Raw genomic sequence first — 12,692 nt, 5'->3', positions numbered from 1 at the left:
CTGCCTTCGGTGGCTGTATTCAGCGGTAGGATGAAAATAATGTGCTTTTCAAGCTGCCTGAGACCAGTTTGCTTAAGAGTTGCATTCATTCAAAAACTTGGTTTATCCATTAAGTGATTAGGCAGCAAGGCAGGAAGTCAGCTACCTATGTTTCCGGATGCAGCCACTGTGTTGTCTTCAACAGAAAGGCCACTGGTGATAATTAATCCAGAAGTAATTATTTTGTCATCATTTACTCATCATTTACCCATGTTATATGAAAAAAATATATATTAGTACTGACTTTACAGAGTATGTAAACAGTAAAATAACAACACAGGGTGAGTAAACAATGGCAGATTTGCCATTTTTGATTAACTGGTCTTTTAAAACATTACGAATGTGCTTGTCTATGTCTTTAGGGCCACACATGTGTGTTTAAAGACAAACCTTTAGACCCCAGACAGCATTCAGTGTCTGTGAATCAGGATTGTCGTGGAACATTTTTCGGAATGATCTTAGAAGCCTTGGATCAATGTTCTATCCCACTTCACACATTACACCTTGTTTATCATCCAGTCTTGATGGTTCCTGCCAAAAGAAAAATAGCAGCTGAAATATGTGACCATTGATTTGAAGCAAGTGGATAGGGCTTAAGTGAGAAGGGTGAGTGGAAAGAAGCACAGAACAGTTTCCATTAGAGCGCTTCTACTAATCCTGAAGTGCAGCCACTGGAAGAGGACATGTGTTCAGTATTAATCCAGGAACTCCTCACACACATCAAGAATCATTACACGTTTTGCTTCATCGTGGTATTATCCAGACTCTAGGTGAAGGTATTCCTTGTCAGATGCTTCATGTTGTATCAAAGTCAAAGCTGGAGTCAATTCCTTGTTGCTTTTCAACTTCAGATTCTTTGAATGTTTATGAGCCATGTGAGCATAATACGAGAGGTTGAGCTTTATTTATGACTGTCATAAAAGCACTCTAATGCATCTCTGATGAAAATACTGCTGAAAGATGCAACTGGCAAAGAGTGTTGATTATGTAATTTTGGACAGGACTTTCTAAATGAAACCGAGTCCTTTAAATGTTGGCAACTCTTTTCACATTTAAATGTCTGGGAGTGTCTTTTGGTCTTGATAACTTCGTTGATCTACACGGTTAGAATTTCTGTAAATTGGCAGTATTTTACTGTATTATGAACGCTTTATTACTGTGGAGTGATTACACACTGCTCTGCCGCCATTGGTGTGTGAATGTGAGTGTGGGCGGGTGATTGGGACACAGTGTAAAGCGCTTTGGTAACCTCTAAGGTTAATAAAAAAGCACTATATAAGTGCAGACCATTTACCATTTACACAATATGCTACTGTGTTTCACTGTTGCATTATGGGTAAGTATGATCTGAGTGGTACTGAGTGGTTGAGTGCGGAAAAAAACTGACAATTGATTGCGGATTGATCTTCCGATGTAAACTTCATCTCTCTTAACTTCAACATTCAGAAACTGAACATTTTTGTCAACCAGTATTTGTGTGAAAATACAGCAAGGACTACATACTGGTTCTTGTGAATCACTTTCGGAACAGCTCAGAAAGGTGAGTGCTGTTGAGGCAATTTGAACCTATTTTTTATGGGTTTGTAGTTTTACGTGTTTTTCCCCTTATGTAATCTTCAACGTAAGATTAGTTACTAGATGGTTAGCTAGTGGAGATTTGATTTTGAATCACCATGTAATCGTAATATTTGATAGCCTATGTGTATTATGTGTTTGCTGGGCTTAACGCTAACAAAATGATCAAAAATACACATCTGCGATCAATGTTATCTCTTTCTGGAGACCATGTATGCTTTTAATAGGTTTGCAGAGGGCCACAACTTGGTAACCTTCAGGTTTTCGTATACTAGGCCGTGTCTGAATCCCAGTGTAGGTTCACAACAGCTGCACCAAAAATCAAAAAATGCTGCCTTCTGATGCTGTATGCAAAGGAAGGATGAAAATGAGGTACATTTCAAACTGTTCTGAGACTATTTTCCTTGAGAGTCCCCTTTTTAAATGAATTTTTTTTTATTTAAAACCCGCAGTTGGTTAAGGCATTAACTGATTAGGCAGTGAGTCAGCTGCCCAAAACTTTCCAATGCAGCCTCCATCGTTTTTCCAGAGTATGCTGTAATGGAAATGTGCTGTAGGGATGCGCTGTCGTGGAGTCCTCTCCGCTGCTGTCCGCCAGGGGATGGAAGAGTCGCTGCGGGCCGCTGAGAGTCTGAGGAATTGCTGTCTTCCACCAGGAAGCAGAGAAGCAGTTACCATCTGCCAGGGGTCTGAAGACTCACTGCCGTCTGCCAGGAGGTCGTCCGACAGAAGGCAGAGGAATGGCTGAGGACCAGGTGACGCCGTGTCCGGGGACCGTCAAGCAAGTTTTTCTCTCTCTCTCTCTCCCCTCTCTCACTGTCTCTCCCCTCACTCTTTCCCTCTCTTTCCCCTCGTCTCGCTCAGAGCTCCAGAGGCGAGAAAGACCTGCCAGCAGCAGGATGGCTGGAAGGGTAACATCTCCCCTCCATGAAGGGAGGGGAAGTAAGTCATGCCAGAGGTTTCCCTGGCCTCGGAGGAATATGACGAGGAGGAGGGCGTGGCCGGGCCGTAACGATGGTCATGCCCTCCTCCTCATCACAATAACAGTTAGAAAATATGTCTACTACACACTAATTAACTAACTATGTGTGTGTGCAGATGCAGAGATTTTCACTCCCAAGTACTTCAAAGCTGATTACTCTTGGTAAGATCTAAAGATTTAAAACATGAATTAGTGGTACTAACTAGTAATGTGATCTGTACTTCCTTGGTGCACTAAAAATAACAGTGATGAGGAGAAGGGCATGGCTGGGCCATGAGGATGCACGTCTGACACTGAATTGTCCTAATCAACTGGGAGGGGGATAAAGAGCATTTAGCCAGAGGCACCAGTTCAAGAGAGATAAAGGCACAGCCGGCCGCTGTGTGTTTATGTTTGTTTAAGTTGATTTATGTCATTAACGTTATATTGACCCCGCCTCCTGGGATCTAAGAGAGAGACGAGGGGAAGGAGAGGGGAGAGAGAAAGAGCAAGCAGGAGAGAAAGGATGAGAGAGAGAGCGAGAGAGATGTGGCTCGCCTGTCCCGGGACACACTGTCGACTTTTCCTCGGCCAGCTGAGCAGCAGACCTTTGCAATGCCGGGCGATGGCACAAGATATCACCTCCTGGTGGACGGCAGCAGGCTCATTAGCCTCCCGGCAGACGTCAGTGGCTCCTCCGCCTCCTGGTGGCCGGCAGTGAGCTCTTCCACCCCTGGCAGCGGCTCCTGTGCCCTCTGGTGGACGGCAGCGGCTTTTCTGTCTCCTGGTGAAGGGCAGTGGGCTCCGCCGCCTTCTGGTGAACCGCCCCAGTACCACCATACCATACCTCCTCGGCGTCGTGACCCTCCAACAGCAGTGAGGGCTTTCTGACAGCGCATCCCCCTACCACTTCCAAGACACAAGTTAACTCTGTTTGTCTTTTGGCTTTTGACTAATTAGCTGTAAAGTCGAGTCACTGGTAGCTTAGTCTTTTGTTCATCACCACTCACCTCCACACAATCCAAGAAAAACACAACTAGGATAGGAGCTGGGAGAGGTTGCTACCTGTCTGTCTGCCTGTCCGTGTGTCTGATGTGCCGATGTGTACTACACTGCTGCGTGGAGATGCAGAGGGAAAGACAGAGAGCGAGAGGTAGGGAGGGAGGGATGGATGGAGGGCATCGAAACTCGACAAAGTCTCATCTCCTGACCTGATATTTTGATTTCTTATTCAATAAATTATATATATATATATATATATATATATATATATATATATATATATATATATATATGTGTGTGTGTATGTATATAAATTAATGTATGCATATATATAAGAAATCAAAATATCAGGTCAGGAGATGAGTATGGGCTGAAATATGTGCCACCAGAAACTGAATTTGAACCATTTATATTTGAATTTGAATGGCTAAACTTGAATAATTGCATTGAAAAACTGAATTTGAATCACATCATTTGAAATTGTATTGTTTAATTAAAATTGAATTTATTCAAAAACTGAATCTGAATTGTATCATTTGAAATTGAATTTATTCGTTTGGAACTGAAGTCCAATAAAATCTGATCCTCACTGAAAATTAAACTCTCTATATATCTTCACATTCACTTCTCACAATTCAGATTCAGTTCTCAAATTCAATTTCAAGTTACTGAGACAGACATCCGGGTAGTTGGAGGATGAAGGAAGAGCAATCGAGCGCAGATCGATAGATAGCGTTCATTGGCGCACAGGACTCCTCTTGGGCCAATCAGCACCAATGTTTTGGAGCACAGTACGTTACCCGCCATGAAACTATGGAATTACGATTGTGTCAATAATAATGAATGTAACTTTATAAAACTGAACGTAACTTTTTCAGAAACTATCAAAAATATTCCATTACAAAAGAAGAAAAACACAATTAAAATGAAAAAAAAAAATGAACTCAGTCGCATCGAATTTAACAGGCTCTTCAAATATGCTTCATTTTTTGTTAATGTTTTTCAAAGATTCGTTTTCGCAAATCGTGGATTCTGAATACATTGCCACAGATTTACGCTTACGCTTCGCAGTTTTTCGTTTGCTGTTTTGAGACAAACCTCTCGTGGGGGTGGGCTTAACAGTGATCTACTCTGATTGGATAGTGAGCTTTTGATGGACAGGTGCTCTCTGACCCGGATGTACAGACGTCACTCAGTGGCGCGCAAATTGGAAAGCTCTCGCGGTGATTTGTAGTTATGCAATACGTCGTGCTTTGTTGTGTTACTTACTAACAATATGTAAATAATATTTGACCTATAATTATATAATTTAATATTATATGAGACCTTCGATCGTCTAATAATCGTCTTCGATCAGTCTGTAAAGATGAGCTTTCAGGAGAGACATGGAGCGGCATCATCTTCCTCTTATTTATTTAAAATATATATATATATATATATATATATATATATGTTTTTTAATGCAAAGAACAGGAACATACAAAAGAGAAAGCATACGTACATCACATAATATCAACCAAAACAATAAAGAAGACAAAAATAAATAGAAAAAATAATAATAATAAAAAAAAAGATAATAATAATAATGTATTTAACAATAAAAGAAGAGGTAGGGCCATTACATCACACAAAAATGTTCACATGAAGAGATCAAATGCAGTGCAGATTCTAACAGTCCTTATGGCTTTCTTATTAGTAGATACTGAAATCAAATTTAGATAATTTTCTATTTCTTTTAAGAAGACAGAGAAGATAGGTTTACAGTTTAAAAATTTGCATTTGTGAATATAGAATTTGCTTAAGAAAATAATTAAATTAATAACAAAACAGACATTTTCGTTTGTGGGGTCTGAATCAAAATACCCAAATACAATGTTTCTCATATGTATTGAGAAGCCTGGCAAAATATTACACTTGATAAAAACATCAATTTCATTCCAGAGCTTCTGAGTGTAATGACACAACCAAAATACATGAACCACTGTTTCATCAAAATTCACACAAAAAGAGCATGTTAGCTCAATGTCAGATTTAAATCTTTGTATAAATTTCTTAACAGGATAGAACCTGTGTATCAACTTAAAGGAAATTTCTTTCACTTTATTTGTGAGAATGAATTTCTGCTGTAAAGACCAGATTTTTTCCAATTAAGGTTACCAAACAAATTATTCCAAAAGGAAATAACAGGTGGAACAGAAATCAAATCCTTAAGAAATAAAGATCTTATAGTTTTTAGCTTTCGACTCTGAAAAACAGATTTGACCAACAGAAGTATCACAAGGTTTAGGAAAGGATGCAGTAGATACTGGTGTGAAGTAATTACGGTTTTTAAAATGCATACATAAACCAGAGGGAATAGCACCCATTACTGTAGCAAATTCTTTTGGGGTTACTGGTATTTGGTATTCAGAAAGAAATTCTGAATATCTGAATAAAAGACCTTGCTTATTAAACAAATGCTCCACTCCTCCTCCTCTTGTCCTTCAAGGCAGCTTGAAGTAAGTTTGTGTTACTGAAGTAACCAATAACATCGATACAATTTTCTAATTTTACAGAAAACACTCTAAATTTCAACACAGTGGTGGAATATTGCATATATTTTATTATATTTATTCACAATGTTTTGATAAACACATATAAAATATCATAATTTTATATATTTTTTTAATAATTTTTTATTGTCATTCACAAGTTTGCAATGCACTGATGTCATGTCATGATGTTATGTAGTTTGATTGTTTGCTCTTTTGCACAGTTATTATATTCAAGGACGTGTCAATGTAGACAGTGCAGATATCAAACTGGTCTTTATTCTACAGCAAGGCAGAAATCTTGGTGCAGATGCTGCATCGGTACATAACAACCTTGAAATTCTTAACCAGTCGCTCGGGAATACCAGCACAAGGCAGGGTCAGCAGCAGTCCGTTCAGCAGTCGGGGCAGAGTCAAACAGTGGACCAAGATATGGCCAGGTTTCAGTTTTGCAGTCATGACAATGACAAAACAGCAACATTTTATTTAGCATGCATTTACAATACAACAATAAATTTGCAAAATAAAGCCAGAACTGTTGCACACTGTAACGTTACATGAATAAAAGTTTTATCGATGTTATTGGTTACTTCAGTAACACGAACTTACTTCAAGCTGCCTTGAAGGACAAGAGGAGGAGGAGGAAGATGATGCCGCTCCGTGTCTCTCCTGAGAGCTCATCTTTACAGACTGATCGAAGACGATTATTAGAAGATCGAAGGTCTCATATAATATTAAATTATATAATTATAGGTCAAATATTATTTACATATTGTTAGTAAGTAATACAACAAAGCACGACGTATTGCATAACTACAAATCACCGCGAGATCTTTCTAATATGCGCGCCACTGAGTGACGTCTGTACATCCGGGTCAGAGAGCACCTGTCCATCAAAAGCTCACTATCCAATCAGAGTAGATCACTGTTAAGCCCACCCCCACGAGAGGTTTGTCTCAAAACAGCAAACGAAAAACTGCGAGCGTAAGCGAAATCTGTGGCAATGTATTCAGAATCCACGATTTGCGAAAGCGAATCTTTGAAAAACATTAACAAAAAATGAAGCATATTTGAAGAGCCTGTTAAATTCGTGCGACTGAGTTCATTTTTTTTTTTTTCATTTTAATTGTGTTTTTCTTCTTTTGTAATGGAATATTTTTGATAGTTTCTGAAAAAGTTACGTTCAGTTTTATAAAGTTACATTCATTATTATTGACACAATCGTAATTCCATAGTTTCATGGCGGGTAACGTACTGTGCTCCAAAACATTGGTGCTGATTGGCCCAAGAGGAGTCCTGTGCGCCAATGAACGCTATCTATCGATCTGCGCTCGATTGCTCTTCCTTCATCCTCCAACTACCCGGATGTCTGTCTCAGTAACTTGAAATTGAATTTGAGAACTGAATCTGAATTGTGAGAAGTGAATGTGAAGATATATAGAGAGTTTAATTTTCAGTGAGGATCAAATTTTATTGGACTTCAGTTCCAAACGAATAAATTCAATTTCAAATGATACAATTCAGATTCAGTTTTTGAATAAATTCAATTTTAATTAAACAATACAATTTCAAATGATGTGATTCAAATTCAGTTTTTCAATGCAATTATTCAAGTTTAGCCATTCAAATTCAAATATAAATGGTTCAAATTCAGTTTCTGGTGGCACATATTTCACCCCATAGATGAGACTTTGTCGAGTTTCGATGCCCTCCATCCATCCCTCCCTCCCTACCTCTCGCTCTCTGTCTTTCCCTCCGCATCTCATGTATATTAATTTATCTATAAAAAACACCCCTGAAAAAAGGGCACTTTCTCTCGAGGAAGAAAAAAGGTAGGTGCTCAAGGCCCCTTTGATGTCTATGTGTGCACGTGCCTTCATGTATGACTGTGTTTCTTCAGTAGAACTCAAATGAAGATTATTGAAAGAATATTTCAGCTCTGTAGGTCCATAAAATGTTTATAGCCATCATAAATGTAACCCATACGACAGTGGATTCTTTAATGTCTTCTGAAGCAATACGCTAGGTCTGTGTAAGAAATAGATCAAAATGTAAAACTTTTTTTTTACTCAAATTTAGCATTTAGCTTCTGAAGACATTAATTTATCCACCGTATGGATTACTTGTATGATGGCTATATGTGCTTTTTGGAGCATCACACATTTCTTTGTGTTCTGTTGAAGAAAGACAGTCATACACGTCTGGGATGGATTGAGTGTGAGGGATTGATGAGAGAATTTTCATTTTTGGGTGAACTAACCATTATGAGAAAAGCTCCCACATTTACACATAACTTAGGATAACACTTTTGTATGCTTTATGAAGATTAAAACTATTTATTGATTTATTTATTTTTCAGGGGATTCAGTTCTGCCCAGTAAATAAACGGATGCTCTCTATTGAAAGCAAAGTCAAAGGTAAGCACATCTTGTAATATGCCATAATATTAAAATCTTTTAAAAAGCTTTTTATATTAGTAGAGGTGATATATAAATTCTGTCATAATGAACTCGTCCTTATGTAGTTCAAAACCCATATACATTTTTATGCTGAAGACAAAAGGAGATATCTTAATAAATACTTTGTGTGATTAACAGAATAAAATAATATAAATATATATTTGTTTATTAGATTGGAGCGACATTAGGGAGAAATTATGAAAAGCAAATGTTCATATATATGTATTTATAATTTATATATATGAAGGTTTAAGGTTCATTTTGAGGATCCATCCAGACTCCATGTGCTCCAGAAGTGGCAAGACGTTGCAAATGAAGAATCTCTAGCCTGAATCCTCATGTTGTTTCCTCCAACCATCCAGGAGTTTGTTAATTTGAGTTTGCAAAATGATTAATCTACCACAAGAGAGTATGTTGTGCTCAGGAGAGTTTATGTAAGAAAGTTTGACTGCATTTATTCAGGAGTGTTAAAAATGAAACAATTTAGCACAACGTTGAAATGTTATTGCAAGAATGAAAATGCTTGCATACCTGTGAATGAGGTTCATTATTAGTTTGGACATGCAGAAGTGTTACAGTAATTTAAAGCTCTAATTGTAACTGAAATGAGTGGGAATGTAGTTAATTATGATACAATGATATAACTGATGATTTGACTTCATTTTGAAGATCCATTGCCCAATAAAAGTTATTGAAGTCACGTTTTGTTGTCATTTTTCTTTATTCACTAGCATTGTTAAAGTACTGCAGTTCTATAATGTGTATATATTGTATTCCAGTAAATAAAATGGAGAAAGTGACCAGACAATTACTGTAAATGTTAGGGTTACAGTATCTATTCATTGTATTACAGTACAATACTGGCGCAAGTCAAATACTGTAAATTTGACTCTGTAACAGTATATTGCTGTAACCACAATTTAGGATGATGGTACTGTAAATGCCTTTACAGTAAAATTACTGTAATCGGAATCGTCATATCCTGCTGGAGATAGGTGGCAGGGGTGAGGAGCCTACCCCCGTGCAGGACGGGACTCAACTGGTGGTTGTGGGGTGGTGGAGGTTGCCGTGTTAGCACACTGAAACAGCAACGTGATAAATTGTGAGCAGACTTATAAAGAAATGGCTTACATATGATTGGCTGGGAATTACCCAGCTAATGGTGCGATGATGTACAGCTGCTAGTATTCCCGCTAGAACTACGCTGCACTTACATTAATCGCACAAGTAAACGCGCCCGCTTTGCTTCAGTCAGGCTGTGAGGATTACAGCCTACATTCTGTGGTTAATTTGTTTCTTAATGCTTTCAGAACAACACGTGATGTAATAAGGAAAACACCACTATGCATCCTTGAAATTTCCAACCAAGCAACAGGTACACACTTCTATAACCAGTCACACTTAAAATTACATTAAACGATTAAAAGAGAAAACATAAACCCACATCGTGGAGTTCAAAAATCTTTTCAAGTCTAATCAAAATTTTAATTAAACCTGGAAATTAAGTTTAGGGATTTTGCAGGTGCGATTCACCAAAAATGGCTAAATAGTTGATCGGCTTGTGATGCGTGAATGGCCTGCATATGCAGTGCGAGTCTCGTCACATTTGAATACTGTTTAGTCTCCAATTCAGCTGATGAAAGCACGCTGCGTTATCATGAGGAAGGATTACATCAACATGTAGATTGAATACAGGTGCGAAAAACTTCTTATAAATAAAATAGACTTTGCTTAGACTTTTCTCTCACTGTTGCTTGCTAGTGATTATATGATTACAATGACATTGTATGTGATATCTTAATGAGTCTATCATAGTCATCAGGTTTTGCACAAAATGTTCACTCAAACGGTTATAAGCACATCTGTATCATTTGCTGTTTTTTAAAGACAAGCAAAGATTCACCAAGTTTTAGTAAAGAAAATTGAAAATATATAAACAAACAGGCTCATAACAAACGTTTCAATTAGTCAACACACCCTAACAGTGTTTCCCACAGGATTTTGTGAGATTGTGGTGGGTTGACCTCGGACCATCTAGGGGGGGTTAAATGCATTTATCTGGTGCAATTTGAGAGCAAAATTATGAGGCTATATCTATGAAGAACTTTGTGTTCTAGTAGTAATTTAATCATAAACACATTGGTTGTATAGATCAATCACAGCCACAAAGCATGGTGAGAAAACTGACATGGCATTTCAATTGAAAATCTGTGGGTTATTATTATCACCAAAGCACCAATACTTAATACTGGAACATTGTGCTGCTTTTTGATTGGCTGTCCATTAAAGATCTTTTAAATGAAAGACAAGTTAGAGATGCATTGATCATAACATTCTGGAGGATACAGATAAGCTTATATTTATATATTTTTATTAATAATTTATTAGGCAAGATTATTACTATTTTGAATTCAGAGATCTAAACATTGTAACTCCTTTATCTTTTAATCATTTGTCAATGTAAACGTGGTAGATTGAAGTCAGTGACCACTGCGCTACATCTCGCTGTTTTTCAGTGTCTTGTACTGGAACGTCATGTTTTTAAGACGCTATATCAAATTAGAAGAAGTTCAGCTTTTAAAAATGCATTCTGTTCTATTCGTTTTGCTGCATCAACCTTTTTTAACGCAAGAAGGTTCACTCTAAAAGGCCACTAACAGTGTTAAATTACAAGTTATATAAACCTAAATATAGGTGGAAAAAGAGGATCCACAATTAAATATTCAATAAGAGCTCATAAATATCAGATATCAGCTGACATCATATAAATGAACAAAAATATTAATATAGGCTGATAACGAATACAATTCTGAAATATTGTATATTACTATTTCTACAAGTCGGTTTGTGCACATAATTGTGAAAAAGTCCAATTATGTCTCAATTGTTTAAGAATATTTAAATCAGCACTGCTGGTTGGATGTACCTTGTCAAAGGCCCTGATTCATTCGTGCTGGAGTGGCTGAGGTCTGTATCCATGAATGGAGAGGATAGAGTTCTACCCAAATAACCAGCCGTCCAGGAGCTTTGAGTGTCAATTTAAATATACAAAGATATTCTCAAACAAGCCAGCCTGCCAAAGCCAACAGCCTCTAATTATTTATGAATTTATTGGGATTTCCTGTATATTTGTAGTTATGTTGGAACCTTTAAGCTGTTGGATGATAAGCAAGTGTGTGTTTGTGTGACTGTTTCTATATGTGTGCCAGAATATGTGTTTGTGGAGACTAGTGGAGCTCTTCTTGAATTTTGCATATGTTGCAGAAGTGAAAAGATTTTTATCAGTTAAAAAAATAAATACAAATGTTTTTTTTAGCTTCATTGTGCTTATTCTGCTATCATGGAGTATGGTTACCTGAAACGTCCTCATTTCAAGGGTTGTCTACTTAGTTTCATTATGCAGACAGAAAATTTCTATCAGGAAGACTTGCAGACTTGAGTGAAATTGAAGATGACATTTATTTGATGAATATAAACCAGATAAGTAATGTCTCTCTTTGGCGTAGGCCCCGTCTGGCAGTCCGAAGAAGTTGTACTCTGAACCGTCATATCTTGCCGGAGATAGGAGGCAACTATGACTCTGCAACATCCGCACAACGGATTGCATGAAATAAATAATGTTCAGCTAAAATTCAATGAAGATCATGATGTATGTATTTGGAACTAGGCCTATATCAGATGTTATTAATAAAACAAATGGAACTCTTTGCCCCCATATTTTGAATTTAAATTCCGACTCTGGATGGAACACCTGAGAGATGGAGATGAGAGATGTAACAGGTGTTTAAGTGTCTCTCTCTTCACCATTGACATTTTCATGTCAAATTAACAGGTTTAGAAAGGTTTATGTATCTGTAACATCTTAAGTTCAGTAACTATTCGACAAAGTCCTTCTTCACTGCCTGCAATTCCACTAAACTCAACAAGCGCTCAATGCGCTGTAGACAGCTGCACGTGAGAAAAAGCAGAGAGCAAATTTACTCACGCATCTTCTGGAATTAGTTTGATACAAAAACATGTTTATTGATTTGATTTTTTTTATCTGTATCTATTGGTTTAATTATTCACAGCTGCACTGTAAAGTGAATAAAAGTGTGCAGGAATTTCCTGCGCTATGAATGTGGA

At 37.4% G+C, this 12,692-nt stretch overlaps 1 long non-coding RNA gene across 1 annotated transcript in view; it reads left to right on the top strand.

Annotated features, from left to right (window-relative positions):
• Positions 1–9,258, top strand: part of LOC127640183 (uncharacterized) — a 153,768-nt gene extending 144,510 nt beyond the window's left edge. Inside the window, exons 3-4 of the long non-coding RNA XR_007970071.1 lie at positions 8,468–8,525; positions 8,815–9,258. This is a non-coding gene — a long non-coding RNA (uncharacterized LOC127640183). The remainder of the gene's footprint in view (positions 1–8,467; positions 8,526–8,814) is intronic.
• The last annotated feature ends 3,434 nt before the right edge of the window (positions 9,259–12,692 follow it).

The sequence above is a fragment of the Xyrauchen texanus genome, chromosome 49 (genome assembly GCF_025860055.1).
Source record: "Xyrauchen texanus isolate HMW12.3.18 chromosome 49, RBS_HiC_50CHRs, whole genome shotgun sequence".
NCBI lineage: Eukaryota > Metazoa > Chordata > Actinopteri > Cypriniformes > Catostomidae > Xyrauchen > Xyrauchen texanus.
This window is presented reverse-complemented; position numbering and strand designations above follow the sequence as displayed.